The sequence below is a fragment of the Bactrocera neohumeralis genome, unplaced genomic scaffold (genome assembly GCF_024586455.1).
Source record: "Bactrocera neohumeralis isolate Rockhampton unplaced genomic scaffold, APGP_CSIRO_Bneo_wtdbg2-racon-allhic-juicebox.fasta_v2 cluster10, whole genome shotgun sequence".
In the NCBI taxonomy this organism is placed as follows: domain Eukaryota; kingdom Metazoa; phylum Arthropoda; class Insecta; order Diptera; family Tephritidae; genus Bactrocera; species Bactrocera neohumeralis.
In genome coordinates, this window is record NW_026089623.1 from 19,708,639 (window position 1) to 19,721,808 (window position 13,170).

A 13,170-nucleotide genomic window follows, 5' to 3' on the forward strand; every position below is an offset into this window, starting at 1 on the left:
CCTATAAGAATAAGTGTTGATCCTCACTTACCAATTATTTGTTTGTGTACATTAAAACTCCAAACAAAAAAAACAAAATTTCCTGTGTTATTTATATGGGAAATCGAAAATGTCGATGAGGCACCTCTTAATATTAATATTAAGAGCTCAGGTCTTACCAGAACTTGTTTTTAGTCATGTCGGATGAGATTTTCATGGTAACTAAGAAAAAATAAAATAAAATTTTTTTTTTGGCCCACCTTAATATATATATATAGCTATATGTATATATATTTTGGCCACCTGCTAAAACGTGCTTTACAGTATATTCTTAAAGGACTATACTTTCGAACTAAAAAAAAAATCGATTTTTTGAAAATTCTAGACCACCAGGACCCCTTAAAGAGAAATAAAATTAAAATTATTTTTACCTAATTTTTCCCGATTTTATAAAAAAATTAAAATTTTTACCATTTTTCGGTAAAAAATGGTACATATAATACAGAATAATCACGCATATGTCACTCAGAGAATGCTTTTTTACATTCTCTGTGTGACTTTGTATATTTATCTTCAAAGCATTTCTCTTTATTTATTCTCGCGTGAATTCAGTCGTTTTACATATACATATTTCTGCTAGAGAACGGTCTCATTTCTGGTAAATAGCAGTGAAAATGGTGAATTCCTTACTACAATTCTATCAGCTCTGTTAGCCGTCTAATCGAACATCATACAGAATTCAATTTGCACCTTCCCTATGTTTTATGTTCTCTGACTGAACATAGTATCCGAGAAGACGTAAAAGGTCTCCACGTAATCCGCGAATAAAGGTATCAAGAGCCTTATCCCTGTACAGCTTGGTCATTAATTGTTCTGATTCCCTGCCTTATTCCATACAGCTTATCAACGATAAATCTTTATAGACGGCCTGATGGAATTCTTCAACAGACTGGTTAGCACCTTGTGATATGGTGGTCATTTGGTAATCTAATGTACTCAAGTCCCTTTTGTCTGCATAGTGTAGCGTAAGGCATTTGGAGATGGCACTCCAATTTAAAGGCACGTTGTACGATTCTAACGCAGTGTCTGTGTTACCAATTATTTTATTGCGAATAGTATGCAAAATACCAAAGTACTCGTACTTTGCCGTACCAACTGTGTGTTCGTTTGTTCTTAAAATTCTGTCTACACTTTTTTCCATGAGCCAAACTCGGCTGGGTCACCGGAAAGTTCTCTTAGACTTTTTACTATATCGGGCACTTTGTCCGATTCTCCTAAATTACCTAGGTGCTCTTGGTCAATTCCTTGACACCCTTTATTAGTAAAATCAAATGTTTGATTTTGAGTATGTTGCAAAAAAATTGGTAATTGTTCACATAAAACTTGCCGAATGGCAATTGTTAAATCGCCAGGTTGAGTCAAATTTCTGTTATTTTGATATGTCGTTTGTCTCTGTATCTGTCTTTGCCGTTGGTGGTGATTTTCTTCAAGATTAAGTATTGGAGGTCTAATCAAATTGCTTAAATTGGCCATTCGTTTCAAAACTTTAATTATATATTGTTAACTTAATTGAAGTATTCTAAATTCTTTAAGTTTATTACTGATTCGCCTTAATCAACCTTTTCGATCATTATTTTTAACTATTATTATTGATTTTTTGTTTTTTGAAAACCAGTAGCTGGTTTTACCCTTTTATCCAGGAGGGTCCTTTGGGTAGGAATTGCAGAATAGGGTTAATTTATACTGCTTTTGCGTACAAAATTTCATTAAAGGATTTTTTTTTTGCCAAAGCAGTGGCTGTTATTTTTGTTATCGCTTTACGCCCTTTTAATTATTTGTAATTTTATATGCACTTAAATTTCACAATTTCAATTAATTCATTTCACTTTCACTTAGGTTCCATATTTTTATGAAGTATTTATATAAAATTTTAATTTTCCACTTAATAATTATGTTTTGATGATTAATATAAATTTTTTTGTATACAATTTAAAATTGTCAAATATATTTTTATTTTCAATTAAACTTAATATCTATATTTTCTTTTCCATAAATTTGGACTTCTGGCTTACTTTATTTATTTCTTTCCCTTTCAATTTCAAATGTCAAAATTTAATTTTTTAATTCATTTATGTTTCAAAATTACTTAAATTCTAACTTACATTAGGGGATTTGATGTGGTCGCTCCTCCTGGTAACTCGGATTTTGTCCCGTTTGCTTCCTACTAGGAATCCTTCAGCTTACACAAATGTAGAGGGTGTCCTGCGGGCTTACCTGACAAGACCTGCAATCCACCGATTTGTCCAACGAAGTTCAACTTTTAAGGTTTTCTAACCTCGTTGGTCCCTGCTCGGGCGCCAGTTAAGTTTTGCTTTATTGAGTTAAGAAATGTATCTTAAAAGTACCCTAAACTAACTGTGGTTCATCGGCAGCGGCCCTGTGGTTCAACAGCAGCGGCGTCGGCGTTCTTAACGGCAGAGTTTAGCGGATGTTGAATAGTCAGCAGAATTTACAATATATTGAAGTGGATTATTGTTTATTTTCATTATTATTTATTGATCAGCAATAATGTCGATCGATTCTGGGAGTTGCAGCGGACGTTTGTTTTAACACATTTCTGTATGTTGTTGAACTTTAACAACGACATTGTTGCAATGAATGTTGTTATGTTGAAATAAATATTTGTTGTATTAACTTATATGAATGGCTGATTCGGTCAATTTATTGTGAGTGACTATTATGCAAGGCTATTGTGAATTGGCGAACCTTCTGCATACATTTTTAACAAAAAACACTGTAACAAATCTTTATAATTTAAATAGAAATTATAAAATCAATTTAAAACTTACCTTCCTCAACAATTTAACGACGTAATATGTCTTTATGTAAAATGACAGCTAAAACAGGGTTGCAATTATATTTTTGGGTGAAATGGCAGAAATATTAAGGGCAGTTCACAGTAATGTCTGCGGCCCAATGAGAATTTCATCACTTAGTGGCGCAAGAAATTTTTTAACTTTCATTGATGACAAAACACGATACGTTTTTGTTTATTTTTTGAAGAGTAAAGATGAAGTCTTCACTAAATTTAAAGAATTTAAAAAGATGGCAGAGTGCCAAAGTGGCAATAAAATCAAAGTACTACGCAGCGATAATGGTACAGAGTTCGTAAATAATACGCTTGATAATTTTTTTATAGAAAATGGTATAATACGGCAACTTACTGTACCATACACACCTCAACAGAACGGCGTTGCAGAAAGGTTCAATCCAACGATGGTTGAAATGGCGAGGAGTATGCTAGTCAGTTCAGATGTAAACGAAACTCTTTGGGCAGAGGCTGTTTACACTGCAGCCTATCTACGAAACCGTGCACCAACAAGAGCATTAGATTCGAAATACTAATTCAAGCGAAAGCGAAGTACTACAATCAGCACTAGTTGACAGCGATGATGAGTTCCAATCCGCTGAAGAAGGAGAAATTTCAGTACTACAAAAGCAGAGAGGACCTGGTAGACCGAAAATTGATCGAAATGGAGGGCCAGGCAGACCAACGAAACAATACAACTATATGTCAAGCCAATACGCTAATGAGTGGCACGAAAATATGGAAAATGGATACCAATCGTTATTAGACAACGATACATGGCAACTTGCGGAATTACCAAAAGGGCAGAAAGCAGTGCGATACAAGTGGGTTTTTGCTTTAAAGAAGGACAAAAACGGTAAAATAGAACGTTTTAAGGCAAGATTAGTTGCTAAAGGCTATTCGCAAACTTACGGTGTGAATTATAAAAATACATTTTCACCGGTGGTGCGGTATAGCACAATAAGAATGATTTTTGCGATTGCAGCGGAGTATGGTTTATGTCTCCAGCAAATAAATATTTCAACAGCATATTTGAACAGAGAGTTGTTTGGTCAAATTTATATCAGCCCCAGCTAGGTTTGTAGGGAAACGTTATCCAAATCAATGTCTGAAATTGGAAAAGGCATTGTATTGACTTAAGCAGTCTGGGCGTCAATGGTACATGAAGTTGGACGGCATATTAAAGGGTATTGGATTCCAACCATGTAAAAGCGAACCGTGTGTGTATGTAAATCACTATGATGGTCACACCAATATTATAGCCGATCAAAATCAAATGCAACAAATAAATAATGACATTTCGAAAGAAGTTAAGATAGTTGACAAAGGACAAGTACAATATTTTTTGAGTATGGAAATTGATCGCGATGGTGAAACAGGGTCTATATGCGTTAGGCAAAAATCATATATACAGAAGATGTTAAGCGAATACAGTATGGAAAACTGTCGAACATCAAGTAAATTGTAATGAGAGTAAATTTAAGAAGGCCGATCAGATGCAGTACCAATCATTAATAGGCTCCTGAATGTATCTAGCGGTATATACGCGGCCAGATATTTTGCACTCAGAGTGTAAACTTGCGAAACGAGACAACGATCCACATTCAGAGCATATGGCTGCAGCTATGAGAATATTGCGTTATCTGTGTAATACTTAAAACATGCGATTGCGGTATTATAGCACTGGCAAAGAAATCGAATGCTTTGTCGATGCAGATAGGGGCGACGATAGCAGCGATACGGGATATGCATTTATACTTGCTGGAGGTGTTTTTTCATATGAGTTAAAGAAACAAACGACAATAGCGCACAGCAGCACCGAGGCCGTCAGCGAAAGAAGCAGTGTTTTTACGAACATTTTTGGGAGAAATGAGAATCGAATGTCCACAGAAGATCATGGTAAATGGAGGTAACCTCAGTGCTATGAATCTTGTAAAGAATTCGGTATATCACGCAATAAATAAACATATCGACATAAAATATCACTACACTACATATTTATCGAGGAGGCGGCATCGATCTCACATATTGTTGCAGCAGTGACATGATTGCTGATATTTTGACGAAAAGTTTATCAAAGCCTAGCCACGAGAAGTTGACAGGTATGCTAGGTTTAAATTCATTAAATGAATTGTATTGCTTTGTAATATGCATGCATATGAACCCTGAGAAACCGTATTTAAATGCAGACCTGCGTATATCAACGTACTTACACATGCAACTCTGATGTATTTAAAATTAAATCGTATTATAAATGAACTTTTATGTACCTACACATTTTCTCATTCTTGTTCTAACCACTGAAGAATAAATACATATTTTAAATACAAAAGTTTAACAAAATTTAACATTTTATATGACGGTTATAGCTACTATAGTTATTATTGGTTTGAGTAATTTGACTATTTCTTTCTTTAATATTATTTGATTTACTAGTTTCGAACTTCTTTTGATTTTATAGTTTCCTTTGATAGCACAGCTATTATACAAGGTGTGTTCTAAAGTAAACTTCTTCTTATTCTACTTAATTGGCGTAGACACCGCTTACGCGATTATAGCCGAGTTAACAACAGCGCGCCAGTCGTTTCTTTTTTTCGCTACGTGGCGCCAATTGGATATTTCAAGCGAAGCCAGGTCCTTCTCCACTTGGTCCTTCCAACGGAGTGGAGATCTTCCTCTTCCTCTGCTTTCCCCTGCGTCGAATACTTTCAGAGCTGGAGTGTTTTCATCCATCCGGACAACATGACCTACCCAGCGTAGCCGCTGTCTTTTAATTCGCTGAACTATGTCAATGTCGTCGTATATCTCGTACAGCTCATCGTTCCATCGAATGCGATATTCGCCGTCGCCAATGCGCAAAGGACCATAAATCTTTCGCAGAATTTTTTTCTCGAAAACTCGTAACGTCGACTCATCGGTTGTTGTGATCGCCCAAGCCTCTGCACCATACAGCAGGACGGGAATTATGAGCGACTTATGGAGTTTAGCTTTTGTTCGTCGACAGAGGACTTTACTTTTCAATTGCCTACTCAGTCCGAAGTAGCACCTGTTGGCAAGAGCAATCCTGCGTTGGATTTCCAGGCTGACAATGTTGGTGGTGTTAATAATGGTTCCTAAATAGACGAAATTATCTACAACTTCAAAGTTATGACTGTCAACAGTGAGGTGAGAGCCAAGTCGCGAGTGCGACGACTGTTTGTTTGATGACAGGTGTTAATAAAGGTTAAGCGTTTTGCTTCACTTATTCCTTACCTCGGGTGGGGGGCAATAAGTGATAGCTAACGGCTCCTTTATTTGAAATATTTCCTTTTAATTCTTCTTTTACCCCTTACCACTGGTGGGGGGAAGTAAAATTTGTAAATAAAAGGAATGTTTTGATTGAGCTTTTCTTTCAAATCTGATCTTTATTTCGTATTTTTCTTGCTTATATACAATTTGTAAAACTATCTTATCTATCTAAATATATGCGTATGTGTGTATATTATATGTATTGCAGCATATTGTTTATTGCTGCTTGACATGGGGTTGTTTTGATACATATGTGTGTGTATGATAATCTTATCTCTTCTCTAAATTTATGACATGTGTCCCTATGCATTTTTGTTTTTATTGCATGCGCATTGCATGTAAATGCATTATGTATGTACATATATATGTTTATTAATATATAAATAGATATTTGTATTCAGTAGAATTTCGGCTTTGCTGATAAATAAGCATGTTCAATGATATTTGAACAACAGGAGATATTTCGTTCTGCCCTCGTTCACTGCCAGACCCATTTTCTGTGCTTCCCTGTCCAGCCAGGAGAAAACAGAACTAACGGCGCGGGAGTTGAGTGCGATGATAGCAATATCATCGGCATACGCCAGCTGTACACTCTTATAGAAGATGGTACCTTCTCTATTTAGTTCTGCAGCTCGAATTATTTTCTCCAGAAGCAGGTTGAAGAAGTCGCACGATAGGGAGTCGCCTTGTCTGAAACCTCGTTTGGTATCGAACGGCTCGGAGAGGTCCTTCCTGATCCTGACGGAGCTTTTGGTGTTACTCAACGTCAGTTTACACAGCCGTATCAGTTTTGCGGGGATACCAAATTCAGACATCGCGGCATAAAGGCAGCTCCTTTTCGTACTGTCGAAAGCAGCTTTGAAATCGACGAAGAGGTGGTGTGTGTCGATTCTTCTTTCACGAGTCTTTTCCAAGATTTGGCGCATGGTGAATATCTGGTCGGTTGTTGATTTTCCAGGTCTGATGCCACACTGATAAGGTCCAATCAGTTTATTGACGGTGGGCTTTAATCTTTCACACAATACGCTCGATAGAACCTTATATGCGATGTTGCGGAGGCTAATCCCACGGTAGTTGGCGCAGATTGTGGGGTCTCCTTTTTTATGGATTGGGCATAGCACGCTTAAATTCCAATCGTTGGGCATGCTTTCGTCCTACCATATTTTACAAAGAAGCTGATGCATGCTCCTTATCAGTTCTTCGCCGCCGTGTTTGAATAGCTCGGCCGGCAATCCATCGACCCCCGCTGCTTTGTTGTTCTTCAGACGTTCGCTATTCGAACTTTTTCATGGTCGGGCAATGGAACGTCTGCTCCATCGTCATCGATTGGGGAATCGCGTTCGCCTTCCCCTGGCGTTGTGCATTCACTGCCATTCAGCAGGCTGGAGAAGTGTTCCCTCCATAATTTAAGTATGCTCTGGGCATCGGTCACTAGATCACCTTTGGGGTTTCTACAAGAGTATGCTCCGGTCTTGAAACCTTCTGTAAGCCGCCGTATTTTTTCGTAGAATTTTCGAGCATTACCCCTGTCGGCCAGCTTTTCAAGCTCTTCCTACTCACGCATTTCAGCCTCTTTCTTTTTCTGTCTGCAAATGTGTCTAGCGTAAGGAGTTTGAAATGCCGTCCCACAGTTCCCTTATACCGAGTTGTTGACGAGTGTTCTCAGAGAGCAGGAGTGCAAGCCGAGTTGAAAATCGTTCGGCTGACTGTTGTGATTGCAGCTTCTCGACGTCGAACCTTCCTTGTGTTTGTTGACGTGCGTTTTTTGCTGCACAGAGGCGGGTGCGAATCTTGGCTGCAACAAGATAGTGGTCCGAGTCGATGTTAGGACCTCGGAGCGTACGCACGTCTAAAACACTGGAGAGGAGTCTTCCGTCTATCACAACATGATCGCTCTGGTTGGTGGCTTTTCGATCCGGAGACAGCCAGGTAGCTTGATGTTTCTTCTTGTGCTGGAGCCTAGTACCACAGATAACCATATTTCGGGCCCCGGCGAAGTCAATCAGCCTCAACCCATTTGAGGATGTTTCGTCGTGGAGGCTGAATTTACCGACCTTAGTGCCAAAGATACCTTCTTTGCCCATCTTGGCGTTAAAGTCGCCAAGCACGATTTTGACATCGTGGCGGGGCAGCTCTCATAAGCGCGCTCCAAGCGCTCATAGAAGGCATCTTTGGTCACCTCGTCCTTCTCTTCCGTCGGGGCGTGGGCGCAAATCAGCGATATGTTGAAGAACCTCGCTTTGATGCGGATTGTGGCTAGACGTTCATTCACCGGAGTGAATGATAGTACTCGGCGACGGAGTCTCTCTCCCACTACGAATCCAACAGCAAACTTGCGCTCCTTTATATGGCCACTGTAGTAAATGTCACGAGGACCTATTCGTCTCTGTCCTTGTCCCGTCCATCGCATTTCTTGGACGGCGGTGATGTCAGCCTTTATTTTCGCGAGGACATCAACCAGCTGGGCAGCGGCACCTTCCCAATTAAGGGTGCATGCCCTCAAATCGTAGTCCTTATTTCGTTTGCCATGGTCGTCATCAAAAGGGGGGAATCGTTTCTGGCCACTCCCAAGTGAATGGCGATCAGAGAACATTCCTCACTTACGTGAACCTCTACACATGACTCCATCCTCCCTCCTAAAGTAAACAGGACTTAAAAAAACAGAACAAATGGTTTTTTCGGCAAAATCAATTTATTTTATTCAAAATAATCTTCTTCTGTTCAATACAGCTTTTTGTCAGGTCCAAGAGCATGTGGAACGAGTGTTTTAGCTCGTTGGCCGCTATGGCCGCCAGTATGCCGGTGCAAGCCTTTTGAATGGCCATTACGTCTGCATAACTCTTTCCTTTCATGATCAAATGCATTTTTAAGAAAAGGAAGAAGTCGCACGGTGCCATATCAGTTGAATACGGTGAGTGGCTAATTGTTAAAATGTAATTTTTGTTCAAATAATCGTCGATCGATGAGACGGCGCAATATCGTGCAAAAACGCCAACTTTCATCTTTGCGATATTCGGGCCGAACACGTCGAATACGCTTCAAAACTCCAAGGTAGAATACCGCATTAACGTTTTTGCTGGGTGAAACAATTTCTTCGTGAACAATACCCTTGGAATCATAAAAACAAATCAGCATTGTCTTCACTTTTGACTTCTCCATGCGCGATTTTTTGGGTTTCGGCTCGTCCCGTGCCTTCCATTCAGTGCTCGGCGTTTCGTTTCGGGATCACATTGGAAACACCACGTTTTGTCACCAGTCACGATATTGTAAGGAAGTTTTTGTCTTTTTTGTCCACTTTAATGATGTCCTTCGAATGTTGGATTCTGAGCAATTTTTGGTCGTTAGTCCATTTGTGCGGAGCAAACCAAAAACCTTTCGTAAACCCAAAAGTTCGGTCAAAATAAGATAAATCGATGTTCTTGAGATGTTCAATGCCACTTCCGTGAATTTTAATGAAGATTTCTGCAGATTTTTGATGAATTCACGGACAGTTTCGATGGAATTTCCAGTGATCACGGATTTTGATTGGCCCACATGTTGATCGTCACGACCACTTTGAAAACGTTGAAACCATTGAAATGTTTCGGAAAAAGTTTTACCAATTTTAAAACAAAATTTAATGCTGGCTCTTTGTTCGAAGCTAATTTTCGCACAGGTAACACAAAAGTACTAACACTTAAAACGCAATAACTTCACTTCCTATCAATGAAATGTCATGAAATTCTCACTAGACAATCGATAAAGATAGCAGATTCTAATGCACTAGTCGACATATAGATGGCGCCACCAGGGGGCGCTAGGTTCAAAAAAAATATTTTAGAACTCATCTTGTACATCATTCAAATGAGTACGATAACTTTCGTAAATTTTTTTGTTAGAATATCCCTAAGATGCCTATGTCCAAAAGAAAATCCTAGAGTTCTCTTGGTTGGTTGGTATCTTTATTTCAAACGCTGCCTTACCTTCGCCCAGTTGCTGTTTGTATGTCAATTGTTGGATGCATCTTCCTGTTTCGCCGCTTAGTGTTTCGTTTACTACGATTTATTTGAGTAAATTATCAAACTTAAATGACGAAAATTACTTATAACTTTATCGTCACTAAGAAGGAGTTGTTGCGACTGCTTGTTGTGTAGATGTTGGCTCTTGTTGTTGTTGCATTTACCGCTGCAACTGTACCGTTTGCTGCAGCAAGTTATTAATTACCCCCTCCTACCTTCTTATGATTAGGGTCAGCTCCGCTCGGTTCGACCTTTTCGTAAGTTAAATTTGCCGATTAATATACATATATGTATGTATATATTTTTAATTTTCAACGTTATTTTTTTGAACGCACTGATAACTTAACAGATTTCTTTTGTTTTTTGCTTAATCTACCAATTTTTCACCTGTATGAATTATGTATTTTAAGTTTTAATGCTCAATAAAATGCCTTATGAACATACAGTTTGTGTGAATATCTGAAATTTTTTAGTTTTCAACATTTTTGCACAGTTTTTCAAAATAAATATAGTTCTTTATTTCATCTTACATGGATTTCATATAACATGGAATGTATCCCCATTTTACTATAGGAAACGGCTCTTTTTTTGGGTTGGGTGTAATTGCAATTTTGTCACTGTTTTTGCATTTTTCAATATTTTTAAAACTATTTAAAGACAAATTTCCATTGACTGCACCAGAAACTGTGGGCTTTTAATTCTTCATCAATTGAATCGAATCTTAAGACTAATTATATTAACACTACTTGTTCGTTTTCTTACTCCTAATCATAAAGGTAACTGTACTAACATTCTTTGTTAGTTCGCTAAATTCTTCTATTAATATTAACTGTACTAACTTTTTTTGTTTGCTTATAATTTATGCTGGATGCGATGACATACGTGCCGAATTATGGATCGTGGTTACATCAAATCAAATTGATGAAATCATATCTGCGAAAATTCCTGATTCGGAGATAGATCGAGAATTATACGAAGTATTGAAAACCAATATACTTCATGGACCGTGCGGACACCGCAATTCCACTTCGGTTGTATGTCTGACAATAAATGTACGAAACACTATCCAGGTGCTTTTCTTTCAGAAACCTATCGGCGTCGCTCACCAGACGACAATGGCAGAACATTCAGCATTCAATTTAGAGAAGTGTATATCGAAGTTGACAGCGCATGAATTGTACCATATTCTAACTCACATTCAAAAGTCTTATCAATATTTAGTATAGCAGTTTGGTGAAATCGATCAAATACGTCAAGTACGTCATCAAAGAAAGCAACATGGCGGTTATTGGCCTTGAACGCTATAAGATCAGCAAGTATCAAATGGTTCGATGCGTGAACTACAATGAAGCGTTTTGTAAGATATTTACTTTTGCAATTCATGAACGATTTTTGACTGTTATGCATCTCGCAGTACATTTGGAGAAGGCCAAAGAGTGTACTTCAACCCAGAGAATACAATACAGCCAACGGAAATACCGCCAACAACGAAATCGACATTGACGAGTTTCTTCTCAACTTGCCTCAGTGATCCGTTTGCGAGAACAATGCTCTATTCGGGAAATGTCTTCGATGTTATACATGGAATGCATCGTCGAAGAAATGGTTACGCAGAAAGCATGGCCAAACAGTAGATGGGCATCCAGCTGTATTCTTAACTACTGCATTAGGACTAATTTATACAATCCACCCTAAAAACGACGATTGCTTCTACCTTCGGTTGCTATTGATTATTGTACGCGGTTGAATTTCATTTGAGCCATTGCGTACTCTAAATGGTACACCAGCAATTACAATTGCTGAAACATGATAATCACTGGAATCAAACTAGGACGATGCGATAACTACTTCGCATGCCACGGAAGTTCGTAAACTTTTCACGATGATCATTTCGACATATCAGCCTTCAAATCCTCGCCAATTATGGGATACGAACAAAAATGACATTGCCGAAGACTTTTTACATCGTATTCGCTAAGTATTGGAAGTGGTCAAATTTCGGTTGATATTTCCAGTGGTTTGATATCAATTCCACCTGCCTTTTGTCAATTCACATCAAATTATGGGATACGAACAAAAATGACATTGCCGAAGACTTTTTACATCGTATTCGCTAAGAATTGGAATGGACAATTTTCGGTTGATACTTCCAGTGGTTTGATATCAATTCCACCTGCCTTTTGTCAATTCACATCAACGAAAGATGAACTCATCACGAATGTTTATCCGAACATTGGCCAAATTATCGTAACTACGATTGCTTGAGTTCACGCGCAATTTTAGCTTCCAAAAATACCAATGTTATTGACTTAAACTGGAAGATTCAAAGTCAAATTCCGGGAGGTTTGCGCTCATACAAATCAATCGATCGTCTTGACAATGAAGATGAAGTCGTGAATTATCCGGTGGAATTTAAAAATTCTATGGAGGCGTCTAAAAGGTGGATCTGTCATTATTATATTTCGCAATCTTCATGCGCCGAAACTGTGTAATGGAACCCGACTGATAGTGACGCAGTTATCGAATACAAGGAGGTCGGCCGAATACTTGATTCTACAAATTCCTTTGGATTGCAACGATTTGCATTTGCGATGAGAATCAACAGGACACAAGGATAGTCGCTAGAAGTGTGTGGCATAAATTTGGAAATACCATGTTTTTCACACGGCCGACTTTACGTGGCGTGTTCACAAATTGGAATACCATCTTCTCTGTGTATTTACTCCAAAAAATGTTGTTTATCAAGCCGCGCTATATTTAAAAAAATGTAGAAAAATCGCAAATAAATGATTTTCAACAGAATATAAATTCATCTTTCTTTTCATTTCAAAACACATAATTTCACGCAGGAGAACGCATGCGGCGTCAGGTCATATACTTACGGAAAATTTTTGAGTTAGTTCCACCTCTCTATTCCATCCAGTGTGAGATCCAGGTATCAATAATGCCGAAACAGTCGAGTTGAAAATCGTAATATGTCCCCTATTACGATTTTCAACTCGACTGTTAAATATTTAATTAAATATTTAAGTAAAT

At 38.2% G+C, this 13,170-nt stretch overlaps 1 long non-coding RNA gene across 1 annotated transcript; it reads left to right on the forward strand.

Annotated features, from left to right (window-relative positions):
* The first annotated feature begins 11,002 nt into the window (after window positions 1–11,002).
* Window positions 11,003–12,986, forward strand: LOC126765448 (uncharacterized). The gene is made up of 3 exons (XR_007668405.1): window positions 11,003–11,165; window positions 11,220–11,491; window positions 11,549–12,986. It is a non-coding gene; the product is annotated as an uncharacterized LOC126765448 (long non-coding RNA).
* The last annotated feature ends 184 nt before the right edge of the window (window positions 12,987–13,170 follow it).